The 20,346-nt window shown below is 38.2% G+C and overlaps 1 long non-coding RNA gene across 2 annotated transcripts; it reads right to left on the bottom strand.

The window, feature by feature from the left end:
* Positions 1–13,387: 13,387 nt before the first annotated feature.
* On the bottom strand, positions 13,388–19,345 carry LOC122137175. 2 transcript variants are annotated; one of them, XR_006154669.1, is made up of 3 exons: positions 19,022–19,345; positions 17,172–17,290; positions 13,388–14,959 (listed from the first exon to the last, which is right to left on the bottom strand). It is a non-coding gene; the product is annotated as an uncharacterized LOC122137175 (long non-coding RNA). The 2 variants fall into 2 exon arrangements; XR_006154668.1 differs by lacking the exon at positions 19,022–19,345 and having other exon boundaries at positions 17,172–17,509.
* Between the last annotated feature and the right edge of the window lie 1,001 nt (positions 19,346–20,346).

Raw genomic sequence — 20,346 nt, forward strand, 5'->3', positions numbered from 1 at the left:
AATCTAGGCTATCAGGGTTTTTTATTTTTTTTATTTTCATTGCATCTGAAAATGACTTTGTGCAGCAAATTCACTTCGCACGCTCAACCTGCCTCGCGCGTTCCTCAGCTGTGGACTATTTAAAAATGTTTGCTATAAAGGTTGCTGTCCCATTTTATACATGAATTGTTCATTAAAAAAAAACAATCAAATTATATTGATAGTTCTAATTATATTGTTAACACAAGTTCATTTAGGCTATTTAACATGCACTGTGACATTTTTACCCTGTTTTAACTTATAACTCCTTGAGATTTTAAAAGTCAGTTTAATAGTATTGAAGTTCAAGTTTTTAAAAAAAGGTTTTAAATGCTTAAATTATTTCTATGAATTAATAATATGTTATCAGGTTTTAATTGCTTAAATTATTTATATGAATTAATATGTTATCATGTTTATTCTTGTAGAAAATAAGTGTTTATTCTTTAAGAAAATAAGGGAAAAAATAAGGGACGATCCAAATATTATTGTAACAGACTTTATTTGATTCTGTTATATGGCACTAATTCTGGATGTATGGACGCTCTTTATATGTGTGTGTGTGTGTAATGCGTTTATCCCCTCGGGGCTTGCCGTAGATAGGCAATGGGCATGCGCACTTTCTGCGCTAGAGTGTCGCGGGTTTTTGAGTTCTCCCTGAAGTGTGATGAATAATAAAAACTCCAGAAGAGTTCAGACTCTCTCGTTTTAATTGTTTTCTTATTACTAAGTGTTTAGGCGGACCCTGCACGAACGCTCGGTCACATTGGTGGCAGCGGTTTTGTTTTGTTTTGTTCAAATTTACGTTACGTGGTTCAGTGTTACGGCGAGTGTTTAACTAGTTAGTTTATAGTCAAAAGTTCTTAGTGGAGTTAGCACGCGCGGGTTCAACTTTGTCGTGCCCATCATGTGGTGTAAAGAAGAGGATGATTTATATTCGAGACGGAACCGCGACAAGATTAACAGACACGTGAGAATTGAGTTACCGCCGCCGTTCTCTCCGGTGACGAGAAGCAGAGCTTTCTATGTTGGGCACGGCAGTTCGAGGTCGCGGTCAGAGCGCTAACAGAGGGAGACGGCGCTGCGTCCTATAATTATGAACTGGCGCGGATTCTACCAACGCGGCTAACTAACGCAGCATTTCTTTTGTGGGACAGCCTTTCTCATACTGTCCAGGCTGATTATACAGCGACCAAAGAACGACTCAAGGAGGCTTTTGGACAGCGGCAGTTCATGGATCGCTTCAGAGCCAGCCTATCAGCTCGCCCTCGTGCGCCGCGGGAAAGTTTGGAGGTGTATATGCCGCAGAGATCAGCAGATTAGTGGATGAGGCTTTTCCTGAATACGGCGACAGAGCCCAGAGGGAAGAAAAAATTCCGTCGTTTTCCTTGCTGGCTTAGATCCTGGGCTCAGAGCTAAATGCCATGAACAAGGAGCAACGGATTTGGAGGAGGCTGTGATAATTGCAGGTCAGGTCGGTGTGAAAACGCTAGAGACGCAATAAAGACTGATTACAAGACTGTTAATGTTGCAGGAAATACTAATGATGGTGAAGCGGTGGCTGCTGTTTATTCTGTGACTGATAATGGAGGCCTGCACAGAGCTATGGATCGATTGACTGAGGAAATGAGGGATATGAGAATGGAATTGAGGCGCTTGGGTGATGAAAAATCAAAAACTAAAGGTCAGAGTGAGTTCTAGAGCAATGGACGACTGGGATGGAGGCCACTCTCAGTTTAATGGAAGGTGCCAGTGTGTCTGCGGGGGTCGAGGATGCCCAGTCACGTGTCTTTGATGGCGCTCGGAGAGGCCGCTCACCTGAGAGGAAATTCCAGCACTGTGACGAGCGTACATCAGGTATGGACGTGCGTAGTTATAAAGACTCACACTCTCCTTTGTCTCCTGTGAGACGCAGCCCAGCCCCGGTTCTCGCAGATGGAATGGCTATGAGGATGATTCGAGAAAGCGGGGAGTGCGTTTCATGTCACCTAGCAGAGATGAGCGCCGCTACCAGCCGGAAAACGGACTGTAGCTGATGTTGCGGCCCAAACACCAGCTATGTTTCCTATGGGCCCTCAAATTGACAATGTCGACGACTGTAATTCTGTATCAAAAGACGATGATTTAAGTTTGGGACGCTGGCCAGGAGCTGTTAGTATCATATGTGAAAGGAGTGATTGAAGGCATGGAGGTTCAAATGTTAGTCGACTCTGGTTCCAGTGTGTCGCTTATGAGCGCAGATTTTCGTATGTCAATTCCAACACTTCGCAATCGCCCGCTGAGAAAGGACTATGTGTCAGGCCCATGCAGTGAATGGACAAATGCTAGATACGCTGGGCACCATCACTGTAACATTCCAGCTGGGAACTGAGTCATGGCAGCATGTATTTCATGTGCTGAGAGAGACCACACAGACTGTGTTGCTGGGCTGGGACTTTCTGTTAAAAAATCATGCCTTACTGGACCTCAGTCATGTTAAGCTCCAACTGTGGGACATCACGGTTCCTCTACTAACCAGCAAAGACTTTGGTTCCGACATGCTGCAATGTGTCACTGGCAACCACTATAAATGTGCCACCTCTCAGCGAGTCAGTGGTGCCAGTTAAAGTGTGTCTACCTAACGCAGCTCATGCAGCAAGTGACTTTGTTGGACACCTAGAACCCAATGTGGCAGATTCTTCCAGCCTAATAGTAGCTCACACACTGTCTGGAGTTCACAATGGACTGACAAAGGCTCGGATTTTGAATCCTACATGACATGACATATTATTAAAAACAAGGGATGCACCTGGGTGAGTTATACTCCGTTGATGAGTCTGATGTTCGGCTATTTCATGCCCCAGTTGAGTTAGCTGCTGTGACTTCTTCCACAGCTGTGCCTCCTGTATCATTGGACGAGTCACCTATTTCTGATTCAGAGAAAGCTGCACTGTCAGCCTTGCTGTTAAATTCCATGACATCTTCAGCTCCTCCAAACAGAATGTTGGCAAATGTAAGCTAGTGAAACATTATATAAGAACTGGTGAGCAGGCTCCCATCAAACTGCGTGCACATCGTACATCCCCTGAAAAACATGCTGAAATAGAAAGACAGGTGGCTGATTTGCTTGCGGATGGTGTGATCGAGGAGAACTGTAGTCCTTGGGCATCGCCGGTTGTTTTGGTGAGAAAGAAATGTGGCACCTGGCGTTTTTGTGTGGATTACAGACGTTTAAACAGTGTGACTATTAAAGATTCTCATCCTCTGCCCCGAGTGGACGACACACTGGACGCACTGGCAGGTGCTGCCTGGTTCAGCACATTAGACTTCTCCAACGATTACTGGCAGGTGGAAGTTGCGGAGGAGGACAGAGAAAAAGACGGCTTTTACAACAGGACAGGGCCTCTATCAGTGGCGATCTATGCCGATGGGCCTTTCCAACGCCCCGGCTACATTTCAACGTCTGATGGAGCTGGTCCTCAGAGGGGCTCCCATGGCACGTCTGCATGGTATACCTCGATGATATTTTGATTTACAATAAAACCTTTGAGGAACACATGTCAAGCCTTAAAGAAGTGTTTTCGAGAATCCAATCCGCAGGGTTGAGACTGAACCCACGAAAATGCCACCTTGCCAGAGATCATGTAGTCTTCCTGGGCCATGTAGTTTCTCGAAAGGGTCTTCATCCCGACCCCAAGAACACAGAGAAAGTTTTAAACTGGCCAGTCTCCCCGTTCTCCTTCTGAGGTGAGAGCCTTTCTGGGACTATGTTCTTATTATAGACGTTTCGTCAAGGATTTTTTCGAAACTCGCTGCGCCACTGAACCAACTCGTTGGTAAAAATGTGCCCTTTGTGTGGAACGCCACGTGCGACCAATCATTTAACCACCTGAAAAATGTGTTGTCGTCTGGGCCTGTCGTGATATTGCCTGACTTCAGTGTGCCCTTTAAAATCTACACTGATGCCCTCCCAACCTGGCCGTCGGTGCAGTTCTTGCGCAGGGACAGAGAGGGGCGTGAACATGTGGTGGCATATGCCAGCCGGACATTGAATTCCGCACAGAGCGTTGGTCCACATTTTGATCATGAGTTTGTGGGCTATTGTGTGGGCAGTACGGGAATTCAAGCACTACATCGGGACTTGCCTCATTTACCATTATCACAGACCATCGACCACTCTTAGCTCGTTCGGCGTCTGTCCATTGATGATGACCCACAGGGAGAAGAGCGAGATTTGATCCTGGAGCTTGATCCGTTGAATTGGGTCATTGTCTGACACAAGGATGGACAATCATCCAAGAATGCAGATGCGCTTTTCTTCCCTCGCCGCCCTGAGACACCTGACACAAAAACGTGGTAGAGAAATAGTGTTAAAGGGGCACTGCAAGTAAATGTTGTGATTCTAATCAAACAATCATTGACCATTGCACATTCCTCTGAAGTCAAAGAGGGTACAAGGTGATGCGACTGCGGAAAAAATTCACTTGACAGTTCAGACGACATGTCTCCCATTGAATTGCGTTGTCCCCAACAGTTTGTCAAGGACATTAGAGCTATGCAGAATGCGGACCCTGACATTAAGACTGCTCTGAACTGGGTGGCACATGCCCAAAGACCATCCAGGAGAAAATTACAAGGAGCTTCTCAGTGCTTACGGAAGCTTTGACTGTATTCAACCATCTTTCTATCATTGATGGATTGTTTAGGCCCGCTCCGTTTGCTGCCCCCCTCACGAGTAAGCCTGTAGTCACAATAGTTGTTCCTTCTTGCACTAATTCTGACATTATTGTTCAATTGCATGGCGCCCATGGCTTCTATGCCCATTTATCTTCAGAAGCGTCTGTGTGGGAACGGGCAAGACAATTTTGTTACTGGCCTTCCCATGTACAGGGACATCAAGGAAAAATGGTGGTATTGTGAGCAGTGCAAGGCGTGTCCAGACACGGTCGCAGGTCCTGTTCCTCCAGCCCACCGTGCGCCCCCAATGGGTGGATCCCAGTCAGTGCGGCCATTTGAAAGAGATGGGCTATGGACATCTTAGAGCTGCCTTGCGACTCAAAGGGAAACCGGTTATGTGCTTGGTGTTGTTGGCGAAGACTACTTCACTAATTTGTCAATTTGTTCCCGGGCCTAATCAGTCAGCACAGACAGTGGCACAGTTGCACATTGTCTGTTTGAGGACTATGTTCTACTTCATATGCTCCAGAGATTCTTAAAGCATAACAACTGAAGGTCTATCTCTCGTTTTAGTTTTCTTATTACTAAGTGTTAGGCGGAACCCTGCACCGAACGACGCGGGTCACATTATTCATATTTGTTTGCTTCAACTATATGTAGCTACAATTATTCTAAAAAAAAGCAATGTAACGAAAAGTGCCCTCGGCCTGAGTAATTGACCATATAGGAATTGTGACTTTAAAGGTTAGTGATTTAGGAGTGAAAATACTGTGAAATTACAAATAATGTTTATGATTTTAAAAGCATAACAAACTGAAGGTCTATGAAAACGTTAGCCAATAAAGCATTTTTTAAAAACCCAATGGCACGTAAAGTTTTGAACACTAAATATAGTTTAAACCATATAGCCGTGAATAAACAAAATGCATTACTTGTCAATGAAAGAACACTGAGAGTTTGCTTCTGGTGTTTGGATTTGTACTTCAATATAAGGAGCTCCAAGCTAGGAATAGCCAAACACGGTTTTTTTTTTTATCTCTCTCTCTCTCTCTCTCTCTTTCTCTCTCTCTCTCTCTCTCTCTCCATTTAACTCTCTATTTAACAGCATTAACTTACAATGAAATACACATCTTCCTTCAGGTAGAATGAATGTTTTTCTGTCTTGCTTAAATGTTGGGCCCATGATCAGTAAGCTGTATTCGCCAAACTGATTTAGTTAAATCAAACCATGGACTTTGAAGTGCTGGTCAGTTAGTGCTGAAATCTGGCTAAAGGCTGTGAAGCTGGAGCAGCTGATGGAGACCCTGGTTCTTTAAAGCCTTCCAAGAAACGCCACGCTCACAAATAACAATGATTTTAAGTAAAATAATAGTGGTATTATCAATTAATAATTTGTTATTATTATGGTCTTACAGCTGAAACAATAATAATGGCTGCGGGAAACTCATGAATAAAAAAGATAGGTCTGCTGTGAGGCAGCAGGTTTCACCCCAGGTCACATGAGCCACAGGGCATTCCTCCCAGCCACAAAAACAGACCGAGTTCAGTCCAGCTGGAGGGGGCTGGGGGTAGTTCTTATAGCTGGGGGTGTCGAGAATAAATGGTAATCTCTTTGGTCTTTCATATGGACAGTGTCTTATGAGGTATCAAACTTGCAGAACAGGTTTCGATAGGACTCGTCATTTTGGTTTTAGGGCACTTTGAAGAAAGGTTTTTGATCCACTTCACATGTTGACTATGATGCGCCAATATAGTTTATTAGTTATTATAAACTTCAAAGGAAGTTGCCTTAACTCTCAAAAAAAATAAATAATTCGCAAACTGATGTGCGTTGATTTTATTTTGTTTTTCGTCTAACAATATTATTTTTAGACTATTGAAATAGAAATTCTCACAGAATGTAGCCTTTACATAACCATATATTTTCTATACATTCTTGTGTTTTTCTAAAATCCCAAACAGAGTCCAGACATCAGTAAGAGATCCGTCTATGATGTTTTTATAGGCTTTTTTAGATTTGGGAATACGATACATGCGTTACAGTAACAATGACAAAAAAAAAAAACATTTTGGAGTTTTTGGAGACATTATTATTGGTTATTATTATTAGTTGATTTATTTATTTTTTTGTAGCCTATTTACAATGCACAAACCAGAAGCAACAATATCTGCAGAGAAGGGTTGGCCATTATCAAAAAAGAAAAATCAATTTTATTTCAATTTTCGTTTTTGTGTTTCAGAGGAAAAAACAGTGTTAAGGCATCTCTCCATTACAGACCGTTCTGAAAGAAGAATTTATGGCAAACGCGTATAAAATGCTTTAAAAATTTTAAAAGAGATGTCTAGAGGGTATTTAATAGGTCTGCCTCCCATGTAAGATTTTTCTAGTTAACTAGTCGTTCATTGGTCATTATTCACTAATCGCAGTTTTATATTACATTTACATCTATAATCCATAATGAGCCTTAATATATTCCGCGCTCAAGCACATGCATTAAGTTGCCCCAAGCACAGGCAGAAGTAGCCTAATAATTGTAAAAAAGGAGACATTTTAATTATTTATTAATAAACAAATGTTTTCTTGTCGGCTGCTAGATGAAATTCACAGTGCTGGACTCTCTCCACATGGACGTGCCTTTAAAGAGAAATGCACCTTCACAGATTACATAATGCTTTCATTCTGAATTGATTCATTTAAAAGACATTTCAAAGCTTTCTGCTGATATATTTTCTCATGTATGTGAGACACCACAATTTTAAGTTAATTCATTATCGGGAAAAAAATCAAGTGATCTAGAGTGCGCCTCCCTGTCCTGTATGCCATTAATAATTTTCCGCACAAACACTTAAATATGAATATGATTCACATTTTGCATATGCATTTACAACATAAATATTTTTTTACATGAACATATCCAAAATTAAAACCAAACAAGATTTGTAATGAAGATAAAACAAATGAGAATAAATGCGGTGCTTGCGCGTGCACTCAGCATCACTCGCGCCGCGCAAATCTTGCACGCAGACAACTTTTACACACCTGCATTAAATGCGCTGCAATTTTTTTATTTTGTTTTTTTTTTTACTTAAAAGTCCTATGTAAGCAAGTAACGGCGGCTCCCTTTAAAATCACTGAAGTTGTCTATTAATGAAGCTCTTTTTTTACATCATTTGAACTTTGTGATTATAATGAAGAACTTGAGTTTAAATCGTGAGGACGTTTTATTAATCAGTCCATTCTTTAGAATTTCAATGATTTAGCTAAATCGTGCAGTTTAATTTATTCGTTTCTTGTTTTAATTAGGCCTAAATATGGGAAAGACGAAAATTATACAGTGCCCGCACGTTTACTAAAATAAAGAAATAATTTATAAAACACGCAACAATTTTCTTAATCAGTCTACAGACAATATATTTTCCCAAGAAGTTGTCTGTCAAAATAAGGACAGGTAACGAATAACAAAAATGCATGTTGTTTTATTAAAGGAATTTTAAATATAAAATTAAAATATAGGCCTAATATATGAGAATATTGACATTTTGCATATAAATCCATGTACCTAGCTCACTAAAATAGGCTACCCACTTTTAATGCTCCGATGCAAAGTAAACCACCATTTCTTTTGAATATATAACACATAATTCCTATAATATAAATAATACTGCACACCTATTAAATGGGTCAAATCGAAAATATGGTGTAATTACTGTGTAGCTTAGAGAAAATATAAGCACAGCTCAGGCACAGGCTTGACATTTATCCTGCTTGAATTCGTTCAAGAAATGCACATAACTTCATAGTACCAAACTTTCATCTGTGAATATTAAATATTTTAACTATAGTGTTTTTTCTTTCATTTTCCCTGACTGCAGCCATCAAATGTAACACATCAGCGAGGCAAAACTGACGTCTATTTTGCGAAAATGTGCTTTGATGCGCTTGTTTGAAAACTTGTGATTAAAGCGCCACTCAGCGGTCAAAAGCTGCAAATGCACTTTGCAGACGCCGCGGCGGCGGTACGAGCGGCGGTAGAAGTACGCTTTGGATGTCCACCTACTGTAGCTGCCCACTGCTCCGGGTGTGTGTTCACGGTGTGTTCACTTCTCACTGCTATGTGTGTGCACTTGGATGGGGTAAATGCAGAGCACCAATTCCGAGTATGGGTCACCATACTTGGCAAATGTCACGACTTTCACTTTTCATGTTGTATTTGTACTTCAGGGATCACCACACCAGGTTCATGATGACCACATGGCCCTCTCCAGTCAATGCCATATTGCATGGCATCTACCTGTAATAGACAATCAATAATGAAATTATTATTAATAAATTAAACATCTGTTCGCAAAACGCTCATTAAGCACCAAATAGTACAATCCATAAAGTAGTTAGTTGGTTTGAGAGAGCAAACCTACTGAAATGCTTTTTATGCTAATGCTATCCTAACCCTTCTTCTGATACTAAATTTTCTGACTCCTCCTACAGCTTTAACTACATCCACCAAACTCGACTCAGGCGGTTCTGACTCGGGTTGCTATATCGTGTCTAATTGATCTAACTTATGGTTTTCCTAAAAATGATGGTCAAAACTCATAAAATCCCATAGACTTATTTGGACAGAATCTTCTGATGATCCAAGACTGGAAAAACTCAGTTTAAATCACACCAAAGCCAATTGGACTCATTGAGATTGCATAATTTCCAATCTATCTAATATTTCTACACCTACCTGTCTGTATCGATCTAATATATTTAATATATGGACAATTTCTATTTTACATGCTTTTTACCCAGGGATGCTAATATGTCAAAGAACAAAACCCGCCTTACTCTGTACTCGAAAGCCCTGTGCACCGATATGTCCAAACATCATTTTATATCCAGCATTTGGGTGACGCTTTAGTACATCTTCTTCCAAAGCATCCAGTTCAGCGTCCTCCAGAGTTTGAAAAAGATTGCTTACTCTATGAGAATAATGCTGCTTTCCAGGCAGGTTTTTGAGCCCGTAAATCACGACTTCAAACCACCACTCACGACTTTGTAGCATTCCAGGCAAGTCACACCAAACTGCCTGAGCGCAAGGAATTGTAACTAGATTATTAATTTATTGCAACATTATAGTGTCCTAAAGTCTATTTCTACCGTGTACCACTTGCATAAAGACCGCATCGGTAGCCAGTATTATCCGTAGGGGCTGCCATTGTTGTTTTTCTAGGCTATGTGACGTCAGAGTTCGGAACTGGGAGTACATCGATCTAGTACGAGTTCACGGGTGGGAAGTCACGGGTTTGACTGCCGTTCTGGTGCACTTTCACGGGTAGAAGGTTGGAAAAACACAGGTTACGGGTTGCCTGGAACACGGCATTAAATAAACCCATTATCTACCACACAATACAAATAAAAACACTAATGTGAAACAATAGGGCTAGCTACTAGGAGCTGCTGCTTACCTTAAACCATGCTGCAAACCATCCTATTCTGGATAGTTCTTTCACAGACACCAAACAACTTTGCAATGTTTCCAGCAGTTTGACCCATTGAGAGATAAATTTCAATTGTGCTTATCGGAAGTAAGTACGATGGACGTCCCATCGTAGTACAATCTGACTTGCACAGATTTTGAATGTGCTGGGAAATATTTAGCAGACAGCCCTAAAACTTCAGGCTGTTTTTTGACATCCATATCAGCAAATAGCTCTTCTAAAACATCGATAAGCACATCTAATCTAAACAACATATAGTCCATTTGATGCGTTGTTTATCGACTTCATTCACTAAATTGTGCAACTCTCTAGCTATTTGTGAAACCTTCGCCATAGTAATACACACGCGAGAGCCTACAACCTGTCACCACCCAACGTCACTACAAAGCCAGAGTAAATCGAGCAAGCACTTCAATCAACGATGTACCAATGGTAAAGCAAGACCAACCCACCTAATTATCATACATGACAAAGAAATGTAAGAATAAATATGAAAATAAATTAAATAAATGTTAAAATAAATAAAGGTAAAAATAAATAAATCTGGAAATAAATACATATTGTAATAAATAAATATAATTAATTCGTAAATAGATAAATGGAAAAAATGGAAAAAAAATAAAATAATAAAAATAAAAATTTAAAAAGAAAAGCAGAAACTAATAAATTAAGGGGGAAAAGATAATAAAAAATGATTTTATTAAAAATTAAACATATTTATTTTATCAAGTCGTTTATTCATTTATTTATTTTCCTATTATCACATTTATTTATCTATTTATTCATTGATTTATTTATTTATTCATTTATACATTCATTCATTCATTCATTCATTTTTAATTTCTGCAGGTTTGGTCTTCCATATAACCGCAATATCTAAAATGAACAGTTCTCTTATGATAACAGCACATGTAAATACTCCAGCGCCAGTACCTGGTTGAGCTCCCAGGTGGCAGTATTGTGCCTTAACGCTGACACTGTCACACAAGAAGACACAGTGCTCGCATCTGCTCTGAGGAGAGCCGTGTTCATCAGAGTAAGTTGCCATTATTTTACTAGTCATAGAATGGGAAACATTTTATTAACCTGTTAACAGTGGTTTTTTCTGTGTTCACATATTTCAGTAAAGGCTGATTATTTTAGTAAGCACCGCATTTTCTTTACTCGTCGTCTTTTTGCAATAAATACGGCCACTTTATTTCTTTGTTCAAATTTATTAACAGTTACACGATTAAAACTGATTTTGAAAAACTGAGCGGGCACATTGCTACATTAAACTTTTTTAAAATGTTAAGTTGGTCACAGTGCCATGCAGTTAATGCCTCATCTGCAGTCATTCTTCAGTAAGGTTCATTAGTTAACATTAGTTAATTACATTAACATAAAAATAACATTAATAATGGACAATATTTCCACAGCATTTATTAATCTTAGTTCATGTTAATTTCAGCATTTACTTATGCATTATTAAAATCACAAGTTGTGTTTGTAAACATTAATACACTGTGAAACTAACATGAACAATGAACGACTCTATTTGTATTAACATTAACAAAGATTAATACATTTTTGTAATAAATGTATTGTTTATTGTTCATTCATGTTAGTTAATATATTAATGTTAACAAATGACATTATAAGTGTTACCATTAATATTTATTCTGCATACTGTTGAAGTATTTTCTCTCTTTGTTATTTCATAGGAGCTTCAAAGAAGATGGAGAAAGCCAGAGGTCTTGTGCCCTGTGTTTATCATGTCTTTATGTTCATTGGGTGAAAAAGAGAAACTCAATAAACAAAGTAAAAAATAATTTGACTGCTATATCGATATTGTGAATTCTTATGGCCACAATAACCGTGATATGAAAAATCTAATACCGTGACAGCCCTAGTTCCACCTGTTTAAGCCCTCCAGGAGATACAACTGAAAATTCAGTGTTAGCACTGGGTCCTGTAAAAGAAGTGAATAATGAAACACATGAAAGTGTTCATACATAAAAAAAAAATGTGGGGTTTCTTAATTCGTAAAAAAAAAAAAAAAAACACAGCCGCAGCACATGAAAATAAAGTGAAAAAATAAAAAGGCTTTACATTAAAAACAAATCACAAGTACAAGGACGTGTTGTGGCTAGCAAGTGGGGATAGAGCATGTTCCGAGGTCAATCATATTTATCAAAAAAAGGGGATTTTAAAAGAATATTTTATTGTGCATAAAATAATATTCATGAGATTTGCAGCACCACCGCCACCCAAAGTAGCTTTACTAGACTTTTCATTTAGAACTAACTTAGCTGAAATAATAATTTAAATGGGAACATTTACACAGTTACAAAGTTGATAGGCCTACAGGAATTTATTAGCAGAATAAAATTGGGTATGCATGCACTCTCCATCAATGGGAACACATAACAATATAAAACATTTGGTTTGCAAAATGTGAAGTTTATTTCAGATTTCTAGTTTTATGTAAAGCTATGGAACATTTAGAATTTGTTGATGTTTAACAGGCAATATCTTGGTATTCTGGAGATTTTTTATTTATTTTTTATGTTGGCAAATCAGTAGCAAAATGTTTACTATGTGTGGTTCCTGTGGAAATGTAGTTGTATTGCAAATTCCATGGATATTTATAATTTGATACCGACTCCAATTAACGAACTAGTACTTTTTGCCATGAAGCTTGGTTTCTTGATCCATAAGAACTACGCATGGGCATTTGCTTTGGTGTTGCCACCTCTCATAGTCTGCATGCCACCCCATGAAAAAATCTAGATCCACCCGTTGCCTTCAACAACTAACTGCTTTCCTAGAAGTATTTTGTATAGAAAGGGAAGGTTAGATATTGGTTTGAAACTATTTAGCATGCAGACTTGGTGCTGGTTTGGAGATTGTCTGTCTGTTCACACAGTCTAAGAGGAGACAGTTTTCTTGTTATTAGTGGGAGGGGACTTGGAGCAGCAGGCTGGGTATTCATTTTTCACTTTTAATATTTGGTTGGTAGTCTGTTTTAAATGTTGAAGATATTTGTGTCTTTACTATACTTTTTTCATATTTTATTTATTCGCAGTGTCACTATATAATATAAAAAATATCAGGTTTGATGCATCTTGTTTATGACATTGTTAAATTAAGTATTATGATCCCGTTCTATATCGTTGCCACCAAAGTTTTCTCAGTCCTCCTGAAGTGTTCACGGCCATGGGAAGAGAAAGGCACAACAGACACAAAATCTGAGTATACCTTAACTTCAAATCTTTATTGTCTTACACTGAGTATATAAAGATACAATAATGGTGGTACAGCCCTTTCAACCAATAGGATACAGATTACATATGTGTTGAGTATAAGCCAAAACAACAAGCTGAGGTAAGCATATGATCAGCAAATACTGGACATATAAGGAATATATATTGGCAGTGGGACTCTTCAACTTTCAGTAAAGGACAAACTAAACCCAGTAACCTGGGCCCACAGAGGTCCCCCACCCATTCTTCACCGATTGAACTCTATGTATCGTCTGCGCATGCATGTATACATTGAGGTAAAGAGATATAGGACTAGAGAAAGAGAACACAGATGGGAGGAGAGAGAAAAACATGGGAAAAGAAAGGGAGGGCAGGAGTAAGAGAGAAATGAGATCACTCACACTCAAACAATAAGAGGAAACATCTGTGGAAGGGAGTGTTCTTTTTCTAACAGTCATGATTATTTCTTTAACGGTATTAGCTCAATAAAATGTTAAATGCATGTTTTTAAATAATCTCTTCTGCATTTATCACAATGCAAATTTGTAATGCAATATAATGAAATTAATGTTTTTATTGATGATACACATTGTGGTGAGATTTCTGTTTCCATATGATTAAGCTCTGTTATTTTACAGCTCATCATTCCATTAACCAATAACCTGATTATTAAGAGCTTTGAATTTTGTATTGCTTTTATTGAAATATAAATCTTTGCAAAATGTGGTAGCTTTAAGTTAGTTTCATAGATTTAATTTTTGTGAGAGTTTTGCGAACAATTTTTCCATTAGAAGAAATATTCACTATAGATTTCTAACAATGATGAAATAAAGTGTTCACAGCTAACATTTTAAAGATCCCCATTGCTTTTTATATTTCAGAGCACATATTTAAAATAAAATCTGTTAATTAATACCAGAGGTATGTTAACATTATTACTAAGATTTTTTTTTTACATTGTTGTTGAAAACAAAGATTTTGTTATCTAAACCAGTGGTTCTCAACCAGTGCACTACTACCCACTATGGGGCCTCAGCACACTTCCAAGGTGGCCTCATGATGGATGAAGAGGAAAGTTAAGGACGATGGTTATTGCCGTCTTCATCAACCCAAAGGCTTGCACCATACTTCTGCAATTTGATGGTATGATTGGCAGTCACGATAAAAGACCCGGTCGCTGGGGATATGGGAAATTTTGGCAGATGACACCACTGCAGATTTTTTTTCGTCGTTTTCATCTTCCAAAAGGACAGAGGCATAGATGGTGCCTTCCCCGGCAAAGTTACATGTCTCGTTCTGCGGCAAGTGAATGTAACGGACCCGGGAGTCTGGTTTAAAAACCATCTTCACATCGGTGGAAATGTTCCCTGATGCTGATTGTTCAGTTTTTGATGCTGTACCTCCAATCCCTACTCCCACATTTATCACCATTTCTTCCAGCCTCATTTTATCCACTCCATAGAAAATCCGAAGATGCTTCCCGGTTGCATTGGCCACGTGGGTATTTGAGCGTGAAGTCTCATTCCCCCATGTTTTTAAATTGGAGCTGGGAAGATCTGAATTTTTAAAGAAAGAAACAATGTAATATTTACAGGTATGCAGAACACCAAAAAGTTTGTTTTTATTTCAAATCTTTTTCAATCTTGGTACTTTTTTTTGTCATTCTGTGGCAGGACTAGCACTCTGGTACATAATAGATATTTGCTTATATGAATTAATGCTTGGGAATTCTGGCCTGTGATTGGTTCAGAGGAGAGGCATATCATATGTTATATTGGTCTTAAGATCAGATCATCTTCTGGCAATATATATTTTTAAATACGGGCACCATTACAATTGACAAACCCAACAAAACAAAGCATCAAGTATAGAAGCAATTTTGTAATTTTAGTTCATCTGTGATGGTATCTTAAAGGTGTAAAGATGTTAAAGTAAAGAGAAAATTTAAAGAAACAGTTCATTATGCTTCTTTTACATACAGTATAAAATATCACTAGCTCTATAATCAAGGATATCAAATAAATACTTACTGCAGATATAAGAGAAAATAACTCTTGTATATTCAGTTCAGGAGACAAATGTTTCCTATTAGCAGTTGGTTCAACAGGTGACTGGCAGTCAGTGTGTGCAGTAATCCACAAAAAGGAGCTTCAAATCTTTATATAGCTAACAGAGAACTAAGAGTATCTTCTAGTAAAACCTTACGCCCACAGCAGATGATGTTTTTTTCACTGACCTGTTGTAACCTCACAAAGTGCACAATTGGCATTTTAGCTTATTTCATGAGAGTGAAAAATATGTGGCACACCCTTTAAAGTAAGAGAGTTCCAAGGAATAGCAACAGCAACATGATATCATTGCACAATCATGTTACACAATCATGAAAAACAAGAGTTCTTGACAAAGACATTATTTTATGCTCATACAAGAAAAATAAATTGCTAGTAAAACTCCAAGCATTGTCGAGTCATTGTCATTGACCGCTTTTCAGGCCAGGCACACACTGGTCCTTCCAAAGGCTGTTTGTTCAGATAAGAGGATAAAAAGGGTTTTATCCTTTGTGTAGTATCATGTCATTCATGAGTTTCATGTACAACTTACGTCATTATTAAACTCTAATAGGCTACAACAACAGCAAAAAGACATTTCAAACAACTGTTTAGCAATTAAGGATTCTTTTATATTAATGTCTTTATTTTCTGTATACAAAAAAAAGATGTTTACCAAAAGTGAGTTACAGCTAACCAATGGAAATGTGTGTGCAATTTAACAAAATGACCTCAAAAACCAGGAAATGAAATGCCTTGTAGGCAGGAAAACCATCCTGTGGGAGAGTGGAACTCCCAAAGTATATGTATATTTCAGGTGATGAGAGAGATGATAACTACTGGCCAGCCAACTCTTAAATGTGCATTGAAAAATGCCAGCTGATAAAACCTGTGCTTCAGGGGCCATATTCTGAAGATAAATGTAACCGGCTGAGGTAAATGATTAATACTTAAAAGTAGAAAATCAGTCCAGTATCTCCAGCTGTAAATGTCATTTGACATTTACAGTTGGAGATACTGGACTGATTTTCTACTTTTAAGTATTAATCATTTACCTCAGCCTAAGCAATCTTCTGTTGCTTATAATAAATTGACGTTGATATCACAATAAGCAGTTTTCAGAATGCTCTTAGTTATGTACAGGTGCATCTCAATAAATTAGAATGTCGTGGAAAAGTTAATTTCAGTAATTCATAGTGAATTGGTGAGTTTTATGTGAGCCAAAATCATCACAATTAAAAGAACCAAAGACTTAAACTACTTCAGTCTGTGTGCATTGTATTTATTTAATACACAAGTTTCACAATTTGAGTTGAATTACTGAAATAAATGAACTTCTCCATGACATTCTAATTTATTGAGATGCACCTGTATGCATTAGTGAGTGTGGTGGTGATAGGGTGTCGCTTTGGACGGTGAGTAGCTGTGAGGCTGTGGGAAAAATAAGAGTATACCCACTACAAAAAAACTAGACTACACCACTGGTTCCGCCTAGCGACTGGAGTTTGTTTTGTGGAATAACACTCCTTCAGAATAGTTGTGGATAATTCTGCTCGTTCTTTGTACTTGTGCTTCCTATTGGATGGAGTTGTTTTTTGGAATATTTTTTTGCAGGACATTGGAAGGCAGGGCAGTGCACAGGGGGGTGGCCCGGTGACTAGAGCCACTGCCCCTTACCTTCATCGGCTGAGGTGCCCCTCTCAACATCCCCCATTCTCACCTGAGCTCAGAGCGTTCTGTCACCCCTCGACTAAAGATCCGCTGACTCTGCGAATCCGCTCCATGTTTTCCCACCACTCCGCAGCATCACTCACAATCTGGAGACCACAGTTCCTGAAGCTTGTTTATTAACAGGTAGATGCATTACAATCCACATTACAGTGAGTAGATGATTAGGTGAATTAGTCATTTTGTAGTTTGTTTTTGTATTTCTGTCGGTATAGTGATAAAAAAAGTGATTAGCTACAACAAAATATCCACGTTCTTAGAATTTAATGTCTAATATAAATAGTTTAAAATAATATAAATGTTCTTAATGAGTTGTTTAATAATATATAATATAGAACCTAACAATTAAAATATCAAACCAAACCAATCATACCCAAATGAAAGTACTGATAAGGGAAAATGAGGCAGCCGTACAATGAAAGTATCTATCCTATCCAATCCTATCCTAATGAAAGTACTCATATCATTTTAAATGATCAGAATGAATCTATGACAAAGGGTTTCTTATAAAAAAAAAAAAGTGTTCCCATGGCTCAGTTTGCCCGGGGGTTTTGGGTAAGTTGACCCGAGTTTAATCAGTGGGTAAGATGCACCATCTGGGTGTAAAATGACCATCTGACCAGTCTGATTCAAACCCATGTGAAATAAATAACAATATAAAAACTAATTTAATAATTTCCTCTTACAAACAGTCATATTTCTTTTCATAAAGCTAACTTTAACAACATAAAACCAACCAAATAAGGTTTAAATTCCAATATTTAATTGTTTGCATTTCTGAAACAATATGTTGAACACCAAAGTTGTAGCCTTCCTAAAACAGACTAAACAGAGTTTGTTGGCCATTAGGGACTACAGATGGAAAGATATATCTGTTTATAATGTGAAAAGCATTTTCTGGTTCTTATCAGAGAAGGATTTGGTGCACTTGTACGCTGCCCCTATCAAATAAACTACAAATAATATGTATAAGATAAACTAAACCAATAATATCACATTAAAAAATCAGTTTATAATTCAGAGATTTAGCTTAAGTACAGTGGCTTATGGTGGGGTAAGTTAAAATGATGACTCAATTTACCCCACAACATTTGGCTCACTTTTCCCCATAGCTGCCATTTTGGAAAAAAAAAAAATAGCTACTGTAGCTTACTAGTTCAGGCTAATATTTAGCTAAATGATTGACATGGTTTTATTGCTAAATCACCTATATGCATCATAAATATTTTTAGATCTGGATAAATTTGTTTTGATGTAACAACCATTACATCTTATAACTTTGAGAAGCCAGAAACTGTTTTTAAAGTAAATGGGTGCCTTCCACTCCTCCCATGTGTTTCTCCTTATCACAGTCTGGCAGAAATGATGTCTGGTTCCAAAATAAATGGCCACACGAGAGAAAAGGTGTACAGCGGCCAAGAAATGGGGTGGGTCAACTTACCCACTGGCTCAACTTACTCCACTCTCCACTACTTCCATTGAAGATGAGGCAGAAGGCTCATCTCAGGCTCAGAGAGTGAGGGAGAGCAAACTCTTATCAAAACATCTACTGTACAATAAAGTCTGAAATTATTACGGCGCTGTCTTCTCTTTTAATTGTATATTTGTAACAACTGTATCACTTGTATTAAAAAGCATGTGTAACTATATGTCCCTTTTTAAAGTAATGTTATACATGTGCATCACATTGTAATCTTATAATAGGTGTTCGTGTGGTAATTGCCTCAGACTCTGTCCCAGGGAGAATGTATGTTGCAAAGACATAACACAGGTTGTTGAAAATAAAATCATATAATATGAATTCAAACGTGAAAAACAGTGAAGATTAAGGCAAACACGTACCTCATTTATGTAGACAGTAGAGAGGACAGAAACTGGCACGGCGTCTTTCTTCAAAAAAAAGACCATCCACGAAACGGGTTTGCACTAGTCCCCAATTCACAAAACTGTCAGACAAAAAATGTTCCTTCCAAACATATTTTCCGTGTGTTTTTGTAGGACACCGCAAACCAGCAGCATGCAGCCAAACTTTAGCTCTGGTTGCGTCACGGGGAAACGAAAACGACACTTTTGTGTTGTTGCACTGAACAAAGGCACAAACACGATCCATGTTTCTTAAACACAACAACGAGTGACACAAGTGCTACTTTCCAATGCATAAATACTGGGAAAGCTCATGCAAATCATGGGCGCAGTTATTGGATTAGACAAGTCCTTTGTCATGTATAATGTTACATTGCTCATGAATAATAGGAGATCAACCCAATGACGTAAATGCATAATGTGCAGCCATGCAGCCAATGAGCACTCTAATGACTCGGGTTTACGTCACATGCCTTGAACGTAACTTTTTAAACCAGATTAATGAAATGGTCCCAAAAAGTGCAAAAATGACCAGTTTCCACTTTGTAACATATTTTGTGACAGCTATTACTGCTTTTAGCAATGTGCAACACGTATATATCTGTTTTTGGGTTTCATGGCCCTTTAATATAAAAGAGTCCTTAATTGCTAAACAGTTGTTTGGATATGTCTTTTTTGTTGTTGTTGTTGTAGCCTATTAGAGTTTAATAATGATCTGTAAGTTGTACATGAACTCATGAATGACATGATACTATGCAAAGGATAAAACCTTTTTATCCTCTTATCTGAACAAACAGCCTTTGGAAGGACCAGTGTGTGCCTGGCCTGAAAGTGGTTGTTGACCCGACCAGCTTGGGGTTTCACTAGCAATTTATTTTTCTTATTTGAGCATAAAATAATCTCTTTATCAAGAACTCTTCTTTTTCATGATTGTGCAAGGGTATCATGCTGTTGTTGCTATTCCTTGGAACTCTCCTACTTTCACTCTCATGAAATAAGTTAAAATGCAAATTGTGGAATTTGACAGGTTACAACAGAACAGTGAAAATTACATCATCTGCCATGGGCGTAAAGCTTCACAAACAGATACTCTTTGTTCTGTGTAAAAGTTTTGAAGATGCTTTTTGTGGATAGCTGCACACACTGACTGCCAGTCACATGTTGAACCAACTGCTAATACTCTCCGGCACAATGCTGACCCACAAAACTACATTAAACTAACAGATCTCTCTTGTCCAAAAACACATTAATACAGTTGAGTTGAGTATTTAGTCTCCTTATCAGTGTATGATTTTGCATAACTT

Source organism: Cyprinus carpio, chromosome B4 (assembly GCF_018340385.1).
Source record: "Cyprinus carpio isolate SPL01 chromosome B4, ASM1834038v1, whole genome shotgun sequence".
NCBI classification, from domain to species: domain Eukaryota; kingdom Metazoa; phylum Chordata; class Actinopteri; order Cypriniformes; family Cyprinidae; genus Cyprinus; species Cyprinus carpio.